Here is a 14,151-nt window from a genome sequence, read left to right as displayed (position 1 = left end):
AATTTTATCAATTTCTTAGCACTTGCAGCCACCTGCATAAAATTCGTGCCTGCCACCACCCGCACAGCGCGAGTCCGTACCTATTATAATCTACGAGGTTTCCACTTCAAGGTTTTCGAGGAATATTCATAGAACATGTTTTCGTGAATTATTGAAAATAAGCTACTCGTGTATCTTACAATGAATGCGTCACAAGGTCAGTCAGGTGCACCAGCGAGTGGAGTAGGTAGGTAGGTAGGTACAGGTACGTATGTGGGTAGGTAGGTGTTCTGAATAAAACACGTAATAAATGTAAACATTATTTAATTGCATTCCTGTCTTACATAGCTCTAGGAAGTTGTGACATTAACTTATTTTACTACATAAGTAGATATACTTTCAAACATCGTGGCTATTACCTACCTACATGTATTATTAACGGCCATCCGTTAAATTACCTCAAGTTCAAACGCGAGACAAAAACGATAAGCGTTGTAGAGTCAGACCAAGAATAGTCTGCAGCGGATCTGATAGCCCACGCAGTGCAAGCGTTATTTTAAACTTCTTTTGCTGCAGACTTTTTTTGGTCCGACTTTATTTGCCCAATGTGTAGGTACTTGTACTACTTATTGGGTCTCATATTTTGCGTAATGATAGAGTGAGGCGCAATGACATTGGACAAAGAAATTCTAAAGGTAGAATACCACCCTATAAGCACCGTGAAATCTATACCATCATTTGCCAAAGTTAGGTAGATATATATATGCAACTTCGTGTCGGATATTGCATTATTTGTAATTGATAAAAGGATTATTTGGGACCTCTGAAATACAAAAGTATTAGGTACCTACAATAAAACGATAAAGTTTTCTATTAGAAAATGAATTTCTAGACCACATAACCCTCATCTTAGGTACTATTATAATTATTGCTGGCATTACGCAAACAGTGCATGGTACAGTACATGCATCACCAATGCTCCGGCGGGATGTTCCTACTTACCTATTGTCAACGGCCGATTGATCGATTCGATATGTGCACCAATTTTGACAGAACATAGTGTGGAAGTATTACAAACGTCATATTTTGATAGAGATTTGACATTTCCAGTTTACAAAAGCATACAAATAATTTATTGAAAAGTTTGTCTTTGCAAAGTTAGCTTGGTCCGACACTAAAGTATAACCCCCTTATTAAACGTGTACTTACTTTACTAAAGTTGATAAGCCGATAATAATCGCTTGTCCCTTTCCGACGTATTAGTATGATGAAAAGGGACAAACGATTATTATCGGCTTGTCAACTTTAGCAGACGTTTATGAATAAGGGGGTAAGTACCTACCAAAGACAATACTCTAGGTATAGGTTGGCTCGCGAAAGCAGGCGCGAATTTTATTTTACAATTTGATGAACAGTAGGTACTTACATCTCGCGGCAGTCTTACGAGTCAACCTACTGAAATATCAATAAATGTATATGTATATCTCTACGTATGTTACACAAACTGCAGTCGCAGAGAGGAAGGGAGATAAAACTACGTATACAGTCATATAATCCTATGTTCTATAAAAATATATTGTATCCTATAATAAATATAATATCGAGTTAAAGCGATCAAGTCTTATCAGTAGCGACCAGTACACAGTTCAGTTTGTCAGTGAAGTAACAAAATAATTCATTAAACATGTAAACTGGGGTTACTTAGTATGGCGGGGACACATATTATAGATGACATTAGATGACTAGCACGTTATATTTTCGCGGATTAACAAAGTAATATTTTGGTTGTAATTAATATGTATTCATCTTTATATTCGGTTGTAATAAAAACATGTAATACTTATTGAGAAATAAATGAATCTAAATCTAAATCTATGGATTTCCGCAAAGTAACACCTGAATCTAGGTATTTACTATACCTAGATCAGCCATTTTTAGGGTTCCGTAGCCAAATGGCAAAAAACGGAACCCTTATGGATTCGTCATGTCTATCTGTCTGTCTGTCCGTGTATGTCACAGACACTTTTTTTCTTTTTTTACAAGAACTATACTGTTGAAACTTGGTAAGTAGATTTATTCTGTGAACCGCATTAAGATTTTCACACAAAAAAAAACAATAAATTTTGGGGGTTCCCCATAAGAACAGAAACTCGAATTTTTTTTAATTATCAAACCCATACGTGTGGGGTATCTATGGATAATTATGGATAGTTCTTCAAAAATGATATTTAGGTTTCTAAACTGAATAGTTTGCGCGAGGGACACTTCTAAAGTGGTAAAATGTGCCCCCCCCAAATTGGTTTGAACGAGATCTAGTAATAAGTTTTTTTTCAATACGTCATAAATCGTAAACCGCAATTTTATTTTATGTTACTTGCTGCTACGGAATCCTTCATGGGAGAGTCCGACTCGCCCTTGGCCGCTTTTTTTACAATACGGAAATGGTTTCTGAACGCTTTCATCATGTATTTCTATAAGGTTGCCAAGCACATCATACAATTCTTGTAAGCCTCCATCAAAAATCAACTTGTTATTTATCAGAAATCGATGATCAATGTGTCCCCGCCATTCAAAATATCTCAACTTAGGGTAACTTGTAGTATTGAATGAAACGGATGATTTATATTAAACGCTACGTTTCGCCGGTGCAATAGAACTTTCAATACAACATCATGTTCATGTCATTAATGAAACTAGGTATCAGTGGCGGCGTGTCCATAAAAGCCGATTCCCACCGGCTTGCCTGTTTTTGGACGTTTGAGTCGTAAAGAAAATAATTAAGTAAAAGTAAGCCAAATTAGCCACGGTGACTTTACATAATTTTAAATGAAATGGATTGTTAGTATTGAATATGTTTTTATCTATGGTATCTGTATATCTAATGGTATTTATATTTATGGTATCAACCTGTTACCTCCGAAAAACATATTCAATACTCGTGTCACATCGTGGTGACATGATTGTCACGATCCATCCCACTCGTGGCCCGGCTGCCCCGTTGCCCGCTAATAGACCTACCAACGGATATTTTGCTCATTGTCAGTCAATCCATAAACTATTTAACAATATGTTCCTTTTCATCACACTCGCTCGAAAACCACCTTATTTCATGCAGATGTACTGAAGGACAAAGGTCTATATTGTTAAATTATGTCCATAATTCATACGAACCATGTAGGTTATAAGTAAAATAGGTACTTTGTTTAAAGTCAAGGTTTAAAGGAGTTTTACTTTTAAAATACCGACGTTTATTATTTAATATTTTTGTTTATGGTTAAAAATATTTAATTTAATTAATTTAATAGCCGCGTTTAACACATTCACTGCCCCCGACGCACATTTGTGTCCACCGTCATACAAGTTTGTTCCTAATATGCCACGCCCCCTGGTAGTAAATGTGTTAAAATATTTTTAAACAATTTTCAATTGTGGCTGAATGTTGATGTGCAATGTACTATTTCACTTTTATAAAAGAGCGTTTTATTTATTTAATTTCATATCATTATCAACTTTTCAAGATTCAAGTGAAATCAAGTGTACAGTCACCTGCAATAATATATTACACAACGAAGGCCGCAAAAATATCTGACACGATCTTATTTATAGAGCCATAAGAGCGTTCCACATATTTTGCGGCACAAAATGATAAGACACCGTTTTTGGATTTTACAAATAAGGTCACATAATATTTGCGTGCATTTCAGTGTGCAATACTGTTTGCGTTACCTTTAGTGTCACGCCTCGCAGTACATGAGAAAATTAATCTCAAAACCTCACATAGAATAAAACATTATAATATAATCGCTATTGAGCACATTGAAGCTACCTACTGCATAATAATTATAAACATTCAATAATAAGCACCATCTTATATTACAGCGAGTAAAACATTAATCTTAACTAAGCCTAAACTCGGAATAAATAGGTGATGTTTCTTTAATATATAATATACATATATATTCTACGGGTAAACAAGAAGCACAAATTGGCACGTTTCTTAATTATCGGAAGTGTGAGCAGATAACGTATACTTTTACTTATGATTACTTAAATCTAGTTTCAGTTTAAAGGGAAGCTATTTACGGAGTAGAAGATGTAAACAGACATTGACGTTGCAGACAAATGAGTCCCCACTTCTTACTTACATACCTACCACTCAATACAGGGTCCACGACTAATACATCACACTTTTGCGCGTCGTCATACTGAACACCTAAGGCGAGAAATGTAGCCACACTGAAAACAATGCGTGATCTCGCTTGATTATCTCCCTTCAATGTAAATTTCCATACAGCGTGACCAATTTTCATTGTTCTTGGGCGTGTTGTGTAGTGTGTAGATAGTTTAAAGTTTGCGGTCGAGTGTACGTTTCCCCCAAAAAGGAACTAACAGCACCATTAAGTATCCTTATCAAACTCAGCATTTTCTGCCGGTACCTACCCAATAAACCTCGTTTCTATATCACCAATACTAAAATTACAGTTTAATTTCTATTACGATCGGTCATTTTAGTATAAAATTGGAACATAAACAAGATTTGGGTAAGAAATTGCTCTAAATCCAACAGCTTATCGTCGGTGCGAATAAAAAAATCGCTATGTGTACAAACTACACACATGTAGTACGAGAGATGATACATAGCGGATTTTAGAGTCTATGTCGGGTAATTCATTCTACAATAAATCGCCATGTGCAACATTATCGGCATTATCGCCATCACCCTCGACGGAAAACAAGGCATTTAATATCGTGATGTGCTTAAAAATCACAGAGCAATTTTTTTGTTTCTGTTCTGTAATTTTTTTGGACAAATGTTGTTCTGTGTTCACATAGCGGAATTTTTATTTTCAAAACTAATAAAGATATAATAAAAATATTTATGTGGGTCGACGGGAAATTTAAAAATGAATTCAAATATGCCAAAATCAAAAAATCGTAAAAAAAACAGCGATTTTTTTATTCGCACCGACGTTATGTAGGCTATACAAGTAAGTGACAACAGTCACGCATCAAGTAGCCCTCATTCCCAAATATTTTAATCTCATGCAAATCACAACCGCGTTGGCAAGAAATTGTACAACTTTCGACATGTAACGTAAAAAATGTACAGCAATAGGAAGAGCGCAAGACGCTCTCATTCACTCATACATTGTACCCTACATAATTATGTATAGTAAAATGTATGACCAAACGAGGCTAAACAGGGTTACTTAACTACAATATTTATAATTAGAATGTAATTAAAACTAGTACACTAAATGTACCTTAGAATTTATTTTCTCCCTTTTGATATCTTTTGTAATATTGATCCTTGCGAAAAAAGTACCTAGCACTTATTTTATAAGAAATCTTACATAGATTTTTTACGTAAAAGATATTCCTTGCCGTCGGGTACCGTTTAAGAGTTATTTACGAAAAACTAAAATAAAAAACGATTTTACATCAAATTACAACTAATTTATAAGTAACTTTCCCACCTTAAGATGTCGGGCGCGCAGCCCCGACTCGGATGACGGGTCTATTTGTCGCAGGAAGGTGGAGGGTGTCTCGGGCGGCAGGGGGGGCGCTAGCGGGCCGCGGCCGGCCATCAGGAGGGCGGCGGGCGCGGGCGGCGCGCGGCCGCCAGCGAGTACGTCTCCGGCACGAAGGTGGGCGGGCACTGCAGGTGCGGGTAGTGGTGCGTGCGCCACGCCCACTCCGCCCGCCCCGCGCCCGCACCCCCGCCCGCCGGCGGCGCCGCGCTGCCCGCCGGCGGCGACGGCTCCTGCAACCGCCGACCACACTTCATCACGACTCGCCGACTATATGCAAACTTGACCGACGAGAGGTATCAGTGCGTGTATTGTGACAGGAGTCTCTCAACTTTTTGACTCGACGGCCGTGACCCCGTATCGGTTCCTCGATTTCCGTGGACTAAAGATAGCATTCGGCAAGACGCTGCCGCGGCCCGGCGGCCGCGACCGACCGCCGCCGCCGAACGGGATAGCTGGGCAGCGCCGCCGTGAGCATTCGGATAGGCGCGACCGGGCGGGGACTGCCGACTGCCACGTGCAGTAGTCACACAGGAGTCAGTGCTAGCAGTTGTGCGATTCGGTCGCGTATTATTTAAAATAACGATTTCTGACAATGTCAGCAACGACAGCAACTGCTTCAGAACGAAGAAGAAGATGAAATAATCATGATTTTACTTTCATCAAAGAGGAGTAGAATCGATTCATTGTATACGTCCAGAGCTGATGAAGGCAGTTATCAGATCCTGATAAAACGGCTCCACTAAATACTCATCGTTTTCTTCGCAAGACGCCATTTTTGCGACCGACACGAACGGGCAGCGCTGCCATACCGCTACGGGAGCGGCTCGGCGCAGGCCACGCCACCTGCCGCGCCGCCTGCGTCGGACGGTGTGTCATACGAATCCCTATAAAGCAGTGCGGCGAATGCCGGGCAGCGGCTGCCGGGTCGCGGTAGCCTCTTGCCGACGCTTACATTAAAAGTCAAGCTTGCGAACTAGGTAGAGACGTCAAATCGGTTTGGAAACAGTTTTTTCTCTCCTAGGCTAAGCTAGTTTAAAAAAGAACCTAATAAAATATTTATTTATTTATATGAACCTAGAGTGTCTCACTGATAAGCAAAGGCCTCCCTCCTCCCTTTCCACGTATCCCGGTCTAGAATAAAATATTATAAAAAAACGAAACTTACCTGCCTCGAGGTGTCACGCGACGCGCTGCGGCCGAACATGAGCCGCAGCCGCGACACGCCCGCGCCCGCGCCCGACACCGGCACGCTACAACACAAACATTAATTATATCTCGCACAAACATAAAGTAATCACAATATAGGTATTCACAAATAAATAGTGTTACCTGTCCGGTGTGAGGGGCGCGGGCGCGGGCGCGGTCTGCAGCGGGGCCACGCGGCGCGCGCCGCTCGGGCCCTGACACAACACACACGTCACGATACGATCACCACAATACATAAGAGTCATACGACTACATCAAGAATAACGTCTCCATTATATACAACATTTGTTCAACAGGCCAAAAAGGTTTCATTTAAGAGGTAATTCAATTGCAATTGGGAACAGTTAATTTTTGGCTATTTTGGTCAATAACTTCTAACTTACGTAATTAAAAATTATTAAAAAAACAACGGGGTGCACTTCGGGAGTGCCAGCAGAAGTGAAATCTTATCGACATTGTAACATTTGTAACTCAAAATATTAATAGCCATCTAGTGCAAAATATCTGCAGCACTATGTATGACTTACTTGACTTGACTTACTACAGTTATATTAAAACCAGTTTGAGTGAAACTCACTAGATGGCATTTAAATCAAAAAACAAGGACATTGTCCGTCACACATGACGTCACGCGTTACGCTGCTGCGAGTTTAACATTTTTTCCCCCACTTCAAAAAGTGCACAGCGCCGCTAAAGAAGTTTTCACTTCAAGAATATATTTGAATTTCTGAAAACGACCTCTTTTATTTGATATAGGTATAACACGATACTAGTTAAAACTATTTTTTTTAAGTTTCTCATTTACCCCCCAAAAGTGTCCCCTATTTCCAAGTGGTACCGAATTTCAACCTCATTGGTCCAGTAGTTTCCGAGATAATAGGCTGTGACAGACGGACAGACAGACAGACGCACGAGTGATCCTATAAGGGTTCCGTTTTTTCCTATTGAGGTACGGAACCCTAAAAAGCTCAGTGCGTAGCGAGCCTCAAGTAGGTTAGTGAAATGAAAAGGCAATGTTTTACCTTATCGTGCCGGGGGGTGGCGTCCAGGTCCCTCGCGTCGGGCGGCGGCGGCGGCGGCGGCGACGGCCGGCGCATGCGCTCGGCTCCGGTCGGCTTCTCCTCCGTGTACACTATCTTCTCGTACCTGGAACGATACCACAATAACTACCGTGTCACATTGCATCTTGCATTTTGTACGGGCTCAGGTATTACCTAGCTGAAGTGGTAAATAGAATGATAGTAGAAAATCTCCGTGTTATGCGTCATACATAAGAGTAGTAAAATAAAAGAGAGCTTCGGTATTTAGCGTACAATGAGTTTTTCAGAACTTTTGTACGAAATAACATTTAGCTTTCAATTTCATTTGATTTGTAATGATTTACAGTTAGTGTTTTCCTCGCTTTGGTGTTGAATTTTGTGTTATTTTGTGTTTCACTCGGTAGCAAAGTTTGCTTAACTCTTGAATGAGGGTCTCGTAACGCTCAAGACTCCACTATTCGAACCACTCGTTAGGTTCGTGCTTCAATTTGAATTTCAAGTTAAACAACAACTTTAACCGCTTGTAATACAACCTACTATTGACATTAACAGTCGTTTGTCGGTGAAGGAAAATAATGCGGGTTAGATAAATTAATAAATAAATATCAGAGGAGCTCTTACACAGATCAACCTAGTCCCAAACCAGGGGGAGACACTCCTGACTTCGAGCAAATTCGGCTCCGTTCGGCTCAGCATTGTTCCGAGCAATTATTAGGGTTAGCACAACTTGACGTCCCTTTGCGTGGACGACCACAGATAACATAATTACTTGAATTTTGACAATCCTCAATATTCAAAAGGGATAGTGTCATAAGTTAGAGAGGGATATCAGGGTTCGACCCTGAATCGCTGTCAAACTTCGATTTTATAGGAAGCGTCCTTTCAGTACGGTAGTACTATACTACTTATTCTGTGCCCAAACTAAGCAAAGCTTGTAGTATTAGGCGGCGATATACATACTTATATAGATAAATACACATTTACATACATAGAAAACATTCACGACTCGGGAACAAATACTCGCGTTCATCACAAAAATAAATGCCTCTAGCGGGATTCGAACACGGGGCCGTCGGCTTCACGGGCACGGTCACCACCCACTACACCGGACCGGTCGTCAAATTCCAACGTTTAATTTTCGTTTCGGGTCAGGTCGGTCGCTTTCGTACAGACAAACGCCCGCGTCGGTCGGATTAGATTCGGTCGCCGATCGCGGTTAACAGGCTCCCTAGGGAGCGGCGAAAATGAAGGACGGCGCCGGGCGGATCATTCGGATGAAATATCGGTCTGTGTTCTGCTCACCCGTCCTTGCCCTTGACGGAGACGGGCTTGAGGTCCCGGGCGGGGCGCGCGGCGGGGCGCGGCGGCGGCGTGCGCGGCAGCGAGCGCGCCTGCACGTGCGCCGCACGCGCGCCGTGTGCGCCGTGTGTGCCGTGCGCGCCGGGCGGGCCGGGCGCGCCGTGCGCCGGCAGCGTACGCGGCGTGCCCGGGGAAGGCTCCGGGCTGACGGGCAACGTATAACGTATTTACGCGTTCGAAAATACTATACGGGGTGTAATCGTTAAATGTAGCCAGGCGATAATTCCTTAAATATAACCGATATCAGAAAACTTCAAATTGATATCCAAAGTGCGTTACCCGATGAGTAAAATTACATTAATAACTTTTTTAAATAAAAGCAGAAATATCTCCCGTACATTTAATACGACGACTCACCCCTCAAAGAACGTCGGTGTCGTAAGAGATAGAACTGCTTTAATAAACTGTAATAAAATATTAAAACTACCGTTTATAAAAGGCTACAAATATAATGACCACCAAAAAATACTTTGGTACCCTAAATAAAAAAATCATGCTTACCAAAAAAAATTACTGAACACCAAAAAAATAAGGCCTAAAATTACAAATGTACCACCATTTTAATTACGCCTGCACTTCAAATTGTATTCGAATACCAAATATATTGAATGATTACCAAAAATCATTAATGATCACCAAATCTTGAAGACCAAATAAATGCGATATTTTCACCTAAATAAACCACTATGATACCAAAAAATTTATACATATTACCAAATAAAGTAAAATGATGCCAAAATTACTAGCCCCTCCCGCTCAACCCCCGTACCCCGCACCGCATAACTTAGGTAGGCATACTGAAATGCTACTAGAAAAGTATGTTAGGTTAGGTTTGTACTGCTATCAGTTAAGTGGGCTAGGTTAACACTGCGACCCTTACAGAAACGAATTGCTACTAGAAAAGTGGGTTAGGTTAGGTTTGAACTGCGACCCTTACAGAAAAGAAATGCTACTAGAAAAGTGGGTTAGGTTAGGTTTGAACTGCGACCCTTACAGAAACGAAATGCTACTAGAAAAGTGGGTTAGGTTAGGTTTGAACTGTGACCCTTACAGAAACGAAATGCTACTAGAAAAGTGGGTTAGGTTAGGTTTGAACTCCGACCCACACAGAAACGAAATTCTACTAGAAAAGTGGGTTAGGTTAGGTTTGAACTGCGACCCTTCCAGATAAGAAATGCTACTAGAAAAGTGGGTTAGGTTAGGTTTGAACTGCGAACCTTACAGAAACGAAATGTTACTAGAAAACTGGGTTAGGTTACGTTTGAACTGCAACCCATACAGAAACGAAATGCGACTAGAAAATTTTGCTTTGCTTTAATAGGATAGCAAGATTTAAAAATTTGGTTATAATTTTACATTAAAATGGAGTTCTAATTTTGGTGGTCATTTACTATTTTTGGGTTTACAATGATGATTTTGGTGTCATTTTATTTAACCCTTAACATGGCAAGACATGAAATAATGTATCCACCTATTACGTGGAATGTTTTTGGGGATAGTAATGAGTAAAAAAGTACTATATTTAAGAAAAAAAAATTAAAAGCATTCTGAAAGTAGGGTTTTCAGGACGTCCGTTAAAACGGACATTGCCACGAACCTTATATATTGATTGCTCCCAAGGTTGTCCTAAAAAACGGACAATGCCGTTATACAGTTTAAAAATATAAAAACTTTTAAAGAATTACAGGGCAAGAAAATTTAAAATTATTTCAATAACACTAGTGAATGTTTGAAAAAAATGTTTAATTCGATTACTAAGAAGAAGAAACCTATGGGAAACATAATAATACCATATTTACTTCTAGTGTTGATGTTAAAACGACCCAAGTACAGGTATATTAAACAAAAAATATACATTTTAAAGCTACGTATACATGGAAAATAGGCTCATAAAGTTAGTTACACATTACAATTATTGTAAGTAATATTACTTTACTTAAATGACCACACCGTTTATCACTATGGTCTCACAGTTGTATGTCTTGCTTGTTTTCTTATCACCAGAACTATCTGGAACCTAAGCTGGTGGTAGAGTGTAGCTGTAGTTCCAGTAAAAGTTTAGATATTTTTCAGTCTCAATGGCCTCTGGCAACATTTTGGGAATATATGGTTCCTCCTTGGCGAGAACCAGAGTCTTATCTATGTCATGCTCCCAGACCGCAGGCTTTAGTTGGCGGTGCTTGACATCATCAGCTATAATAATATGTTCTTGTACCCTAGTAGAAATGCTTTGCTTCGTCTGCCCGACATATGACAGACTAGATTCAAAATTAGCTATTTACTCTCCTTAATTTCGTAGAGATTACATTTTACAGGCCTCAGGAACTGTAGCATCTTCATCCTCGACTTGAAATAGGTTTTAACCGTAGGACATTTCAAGACGTGTCAATAATTTGAATACTAAAGCGAGTTATGCGTTTAATGGCGAGGAATTAAGTTTTGTAGATGGAGTACTAGAGGACAGGTCGTGTTTAGGTCATCAGGTCGATTATTATGAACAACTTTTTTTCCCACAAGGACCACGTTAGACTTCGAAATTATATTTAAATACAGACAGTGCTATTCACAATGAAGCGCACCAAACTTTAATAGCATGACAATAGGAATAAAAGCACGCGTGTTCATAAATGAACATATATTTGTCCATTATATTTGACATCCTCTTAGAAAGTGACCTGGCTGAAAAAGAGTCAGATTGGGGCAAGGCAGATGTACAATCTGCTTCTAGTAAAATTTCGTCATTGTCGTCTTTTTTGCTATCTCACTCTTCTGAGTCAGATGGTGGAACCACCTGAAATAAAATATAAAAAAATGTACACATATACATAAGTATAACGTAACTCCAACGCAACAATAGCCCATAAAACGACGATAAATGAAAAAAAAGTATATTCCCTATGTATGGCAATGTCCGTTTTCTGTCACAATCTTGTCTCCGCACAAGCCGGCACTGTCCGTTTTTTAGGACGTGCTAAATGGTACTTTGTTACCAGTACTATCGACAATGTCACAAAAATGGGACAAGATATATTTCGCAATTTTTGACACAGAATTAATCTATGATTTAATGAGCTTTATATGAAATAACAATATCTAACTCATCTAGTAATAATATCAACAGAAAGAAAACACTTTGGCTATTTACTTTATATTCTATGGCGTCAGGAACATACTCTGTCGCAAATTCAGCGAATTTCAAATTTCAACTGCCGCCTGCGCATAAACCGAATTTTGTCTGATATTGTCTTAAACTAGGAAAAAAAGTACAATTCTCGCACTTTCTTTAACGTACTTTCTTTTCTAGCCTGCACTTAGTGTTTAAACTTGGCGCCACATTTAGTACCTGTACTAAAAAAGTGACACAAACGCTTTAAGGGTTAATAGGATAGCACCATGTAAAAATTTGGTTATCAATTGACATTAAATTGGGGTTTGAAATTTGGTAATTATTTACAATTTTTGGGTTAATAATGATTAATTTGGTGTCATTTCCTTTAATAGGATAGTAAAATGTAATAAAATTGGTAATCATTTCACATTAAAATGGTGTTATAATTTTGGTGATCATTCATTATTTTAGGGTGGTAAAGTAGATTTTTTTGGTATTAAATTTTATTAAATCTGGTGATCAGTTAAATAGCAGCCTTTATAAAATAATAAATCTAACATTTATTTTTCAAGTAATTATTTTGACTTGAGCCGCGAGGTGCCGTACAGCACGTCGGGCACGCCCCGGTCGAGCCGCCGCCGCAGCGAGCCCGCCTCCACGCCGAGCAGCGCCCTGCCTGTGGTCGGGCTCGAGCCGCGAGGTGCCGTAGAGCACGTCGGGCACGACGCGGTCGAGCCGCCGCCGCAGCGAGCCCGCCTCCACACCGAGCAGCGCCCTACCTGTGGTCGGGCTCGAGCCGCGAGGTGCCGTACAGCACGTCGGGCACGACGCGGTCGAGCCGCCGCCGCAGCGAGCCCGCCTCCACGCCGAGCAGCGCCCTACCTGTGGTCGGGCTCGCGCCGCGAGGTGCCGTACAGCACGTCGGGCACGCCCCGGTCGAGCCGCCGCCGCAGCGAGCCCGCCTCCACACCGAGCAGCGCTCTACCTGTGGTCGGGCTCGAGCCGCGAGGTGCCGTAGAGCACGTCGGGCACGACGCGGTCGAGCCGCCGCCGCAGCGAGCCCGCCTCCACACCGAGCAGCGCCCTACCTGTGGTCGGGCTCGAGCCGCGAGGTGCCGTAGAGCACGTCGGGCACGACGCGGTCGAGCCGCCGCCGCAGCGAGCCCGCCTCCACGCCGAGCAGCGCCCTACCTGTGGTCGGGCTCGAGCCGCGAGGTGCCGTAGAGCACGTCGGGCACGACGCGGTCGAGCCGCCGCCGCAGCGAGCCTGCCTCCACGCCGAGCAGCGCCCTACCTGTGGTCGGGCTCGAGCCGCGAGGTGCCGTAGAGCACGTCGGGCACGACGCGGTCGAGCCGCCGCCGCAGCGAGCCCGCCTCCACGCCGAGCAGCGCCCTACCTGTGGTCGGGCTCGAGCCGCGAGGTGCCGTACAGCACGTCGGGCACGCCCCGGTCGAGCCGCCGCCGCAGCGAGCCCGCCTCCACGCCGAGCAGCGCCCTACCTGTGGTCGGGCTCGAGCCGCGAGGTTAACCCTGTGCCCTGTGTCTGCTTGAAAATTATCCAATGGTAGACCGCAGGAGTATCCCGGAAATAGTGATTAAGAAGGTGGATCACGAACAACTTGTGGTAGATCTTGAATCAGAACGGTGGGACAGCGTATATAGTAGTAAAGATGTTAATAGTGCACTTGCCTCATTTAGGGACACGCTACAAGGGCACATAGAGGCAAATACTACTAGTAAAATAATTAGTCGTAAAAATAATAAACCGATTAAACCTTGGATTACACAAGGGCTTATATCTAGCATGCGCAGAAGGGACAAACTACACAAGTTATACAAAAAACATTCAGATAATCCAGTTTTAAAACAGAACTACATAGAGTACAGACGAATTTGTAACTTATTAATTAAAAAAGCAAAAAC

The sequence above is a fragment of the Cydia fagiglandana genome, chromosome 7, assembly GCF_963556715.1.
Source record: "Cydia fagiglandana chromosome 7, ilCydFagi1.1, whole genome shotgun sequence".
NCBI lineage: Eukaryota > Metazoa > Arthropoda > Insecta > Lepidoptera > Tortricidae > Cydia > Cydia fagiglandana.
The sequence above is the reverse complement of the archived record's forward strand: the minus strand, read 5'-3'. Positions refer to the sequence as shown.